Below are 4781 nucleotides of genomic sequence, written 5' to 3' on the forward strand. Positions count from 1 at the left end.
GATTAACCATTCCTTCTGAGATGGCCCACCTTGCCTTCTGCTGTCTTGCTCAGATGCTCAGGTGAATGAGTTGGTGATATTCACAATTTGGGGCTTCATTAATTGATTACTGCATTGGGACTTTTTGTGCTACTTATTATATATCCTAGAAATGATAGAGATCATCTGTGTTGAGGATAGGTTCAAAGTTTTCTTCACCTGTACCTCCTACTTCACTGTGGTGGTAATTTGTCAGGGGATTCAATCTTCATGTATTTCAGTCCAAGTTGTTCCTACTTCGTAGATCAAGACAAAATGAGCTCATTGTTTCACACACTTGTGATTCCCATGCTAAACTCTTGGACTTGTGACCTACAGACCAAGGATGTGAAAGAGGACCTGGAACAACTTAGGGCCTAAAATTGGCTCCATTGAAAACTTATGTACTGGGATATGTATTGGGATATATGTAATCTCCCAATGTTACATATATATGTTCCAAAAAGTTGAACTGTTTTTATTCATTTGGTATAAACCAGTAACTCTTTATACTGTCTCAGCCAGACCAAAACATGTCATATCCTAAATATTCCATGCTCTCTTTTATGTTCTCAATGTGTGCGTGGTACTCTCTATTTGTACAAATGCTGCGGAATTCTAGTTACCAAATTTTTATTTCATTGATCATTTATTTGTACATTAATTTATTTTTTTTAATCCTGAGAGTTTCTAAAGTGACTGCTGCACTTCTATGTGATTTTATTTCACAGGGACTCCTGAATATTTTGTACTGAGGAAGCTTATCATCTAGTGGAAGTGACAAATTTTGATAAATCTGGATCATTGTGTTCCAGGGAAGGACAAAAACCAAAGACTATTTAATATTGTAGGCCATTGTCTGATTTCTGTTTTAGATTTCTCTGGCTTTTATCTTTATTGGACTGAAAGTATGCTATGAAACTTATAGAGATCCTAAACCTCTAACAGTTTCTTATATACACACATTTTTAAAATATTACTGTAAAGTTAACAAAGCATACAACTTCCATAAACTATTTCATTAAATGATTGTCTTTTTTCACCAGAAAGTGCTACCCCACTTGTATATCAGAGGTACTTTCAGCAGCCTTCACTCACTACTTTCCCTGTTCCTGCACCAGGAAGCCTCACTGAACTGGTTTTCCTTGATGGCATCATCAGGGGCTGAACTTTGTGATAACCATCCAAGCCTCAGGGCCCAACAGCCATTATCTGGGAGAAGGAGATTATGAGAAGGCTGTTCTCTGTGCCGCACTGTGTGGGGGGCACCTGTGATATCAGGAAAACATTGTTTATTAGAATATTTTTCTCTCTTATTTGCTCTGAAGTCTTAAATTGTGTTGTGAATCTTCCCCCTTAAGCACATAGTTAAAGAAAGCCAATCTATTAGAACATGAATCCTTCAGGAATGAATTTAAATGATCTACTTTTTGACAATACATTGCTCTCCATATTCTGGGTGTCATGGGGAGTGGGAGTTACACTACAAGGGTCCCTGTCTCTTGAAGATCACCTTTGGATCCTGCTTGAAGGGAGTATCACCTGAGGCAGCTGGCATCCCTGGAGACAGGGAGCACCTGAGGGGAAAATGAGTGTGGAGAGGAATCTAAACAAGGTGACCAAGGAGGACTCTGCCTCCTTCACATATAACCCAGAGAAATAAGACAATGGTTAGAGTTCTTCAGTCCCACAGGTGCAACACTCTCTTGTGTTTAGCTGGTGGAAAATTACTTAGGCGGTTTTTCGACACACCTAGCATTTGTTCAAGTCTGTAGTTATTTCTCAATCACCTGCCTGTTGTAGAAAGATAAAACATATAATTAATTATATCTGTCACATATTCCTGAGAGACCCTGTTCAATTCCCACAGAACAGACACGGACATGGTGATATAACCCAGCTCAGTGGGGAGGCAGGGCTGATCCCTTCTGCAGACAGACTGGATGGAACACAGAAGTCAGTGCACTGGGATGGGGCAGGGACTCGCTGTTTGTCTGGGTTCTGTTTAGATGTTTCTCATTTTTATCTCCCTTGGACTCAATGTATGTTATGAAACCTATAGAGGGTGTAAAATATTATACCAAATTTTAAGTACTTTCATCAATCTAGTTATTTTAAAGACATATACATAAATGGCAGGAAATATAATGAAATGCAAGCATAGATTGTGGAGATGTAGAGTTTTTTATTTTTGATCTCTTATCTGTACTTTGTATATTTTAAAAGAAATATTTTATTTTATTAGGCACAGCATTTTTTAAAGATGTGTCTACTGGAACAGATATTCAAATGAGTTTGTGCCAAGGGTTTGGAAAACTGCACATGGACATGACATCATTAATCAAATTTTCTTTTCCTGTTCTTCTATCTTCCACTCCACTGTCTCTATACCCTCACAGAACAGAAGGGGTCACATATGACCTACATAACATGTTGACTGGGTCAAATACAACAGTGGGATATAGAATGCAATTGGCCTTCCAAATACCAATATTTCTAAAGCAAAGTGAGGCAGGTTTCAGAGCTACCCAAGGAAAATAGGGATAAAAGAAAACAATTGCAATGGAAGCAATATTTCAAATTTTAGGGAAATGGAAACATACTTTAATATGATTTCTCTTTAAATTTACTGGACTGTGGACAGATGAAGACTTTTATCCTGTGACTGACACATCTGTTCTGTTGGTGAACACATCATGTGGATTCTAGTTGTTTAGAGGAAAGTGACTCAGAGAGAAATACATCAACTCTTTTTTATCTGTCTTCCACCTTTGAGACCAGCATGCCTAGAGTCAGGTCCCCAAAACTCTGCAGAAGCTACGCTGAACAATAGCCACTGTCAGAGGGAGCAAGGTTAGCCTATTCCAGTCTAACTATCACTCATGGGTATCCTCCAGCCTCTTCTACGGGAACCATTGCCCTCCTGCTCCAGTGGGTCCTGAATCACAGACTATCTCTATCCCTGACTATTGAGACTGGAAAGGACAGGATGGGTTAGTAGGGAACAGTAGAACAGGGGAATGTTATATCCAGAAACCTACCATATCTCTGCCATCCACAAGAGTAACAATGAAGGAAAACAAAACAACATAGTCATTATTTGTACCTCTCAACTAACTATGTTTCTCAATTACAGGACATAATGCAGTCTCTGCAGTACTGAAAAACAGCAACGATCTTATCAGAAGACGTGGGTTACTGAACCAATTAAATTAGAACTATTGCCTCAGCTATGAAAACATCAATTGCTTAATTTCCAAGAAAGGAGTAACAAACATTACCATAAATACTACATAGGTTCATATGGAAATAGCACGATTTAATTTAAAAACTGTGCCACAAGCTTGGAAGAATGGTATAGAAACATAAGAGATATTATCATTAACATTTATTGACTCACATTATATAGCATGTATTCCAAATAGTCAGATTTGTTCATGGAGTCTTACCATTGTTGACTGCTTTTTCTAATTACTGATATGAGCAAGAATCAGCAATTTAACTAATAAGATAGATGATGTTAACACTGCACATCTGTTTCCTTCCTCCACAACCAGGGATTTCCAGACATGATTCATGGCTGTTGAGAACTGCACCGTGTTTACTGACTTCATATTCTTAGGTCTCTCTGGCAGGCAGGATGTGCAGCAGGGGCTCTTTGTGCTCTTCCTGCTGGTTTATGGCATCACTGTGATCGCCAACCTAGGGATGATCCTGCTGATCAACAGGGACCCCCGGCTCCACATGCCCATGTATTATTTCCTGAGCAATCTGTCATTCAGTGATGTCTGCTACTCCTCCTCTGTCCCCCCCAAGATGCTGGCTGATTTCTTTTCTCAGCAAAAGAAGATTGCATATAATTTATGTGCTGTTCAGATGTTCGTTTTTGGTACCTTTACAGATGTGGAATGTGTCTTGCTGTCTGTCATGGCATATGACCATTACGTAGCGATTTGTAATGCACTTCTGTATACAACAGCCATGTCTGGAAGAGTCTGTACCCAGCTAGTGGCCATTGTCTACATTCAAAGTCTGGTGTACTCTGCAATCATTACTTATTGCACAATTCGATTGTCATTCTGAAATTCCAATGTCATCAATCACTTTTTCTGTGACTTCCCACCCTTAATAGTCCTCTCCACCTCAGACACAACCATCAATGAGATAGTCATGTTCACTTACAGTAGCTGTGTTCTGGGGTTCAGTATTGTCACTCTCCTCCTCTCCTACAGCTACATCATAACCTCCATCCTTAGAATGAAGTCAGCCAAGGGCAGACACAAAGCCTCCTCTACCTGTGCCTCCCACTTAACCACTATGGCTATGTTTTATTGGACACTCCTGTTCATGTATTTCCAACCCAGCTCAAGTCACTCCATGGACACAGACAAAGTGGCCTCTGTTTTCTACACAGTTGTCATTCCCATGTTAAACCCACTGATCTACAATTTGAGGAATAAGGATGTGAAAGATGCCCTGAAAAAAGTAGTTGGCACTAAATTATGTTCTGATTGAAGCCATGTTTTTAGTAGTTCAGGTATCTGATATGCATTATTATGGGTTCATCAGTGCCTTATGATAAGTATTTTTCATTACTTATCATTGTGTCTAAATTAAGCATAGAGACCAGTCATTATTGATCTTAATTGATTCAGGTGTTTGATATTCATTATTATTGACTCACCAGGGCCCAATGATAAGTATTTTCCTTTACTTATCATTGTGTCCAATTACACATAGAGAACAGTTATTGATCATAATCT

The 4781-nt window shown here is 39.0% G+C and overlaps 1 pseudogene; it reads left to right on the top strand.

Moving 5' to 3' along the window:
* The first annotated feature begins 3594 nt into the window (after positions 1 to 3594).
* Positions 3595 to 4533, top strand: LOC118990478 (olfactory receptor 1044-like; annotated as a pseudogene).
* Positions 4534 to 4781: the final 248 nt, after the last annotated feature.

Source organism: Sturnira hondurensis, unplaced genomic scaffold, assembly GCF_014824575.4.
Source record: "Sturnira hondurensis isolate 20B ecotype Veracruz unplaced genomic scaffold, ASM1482457v3 Scaffold0007077, whole genome shotgun sequence".
Lineage (NCBI taxonomy): Eukaryota > Metazoa > Chordata > Mammalia > Chiroptera > Phyllostomidae > Sturnira > Sturnira hondurensis.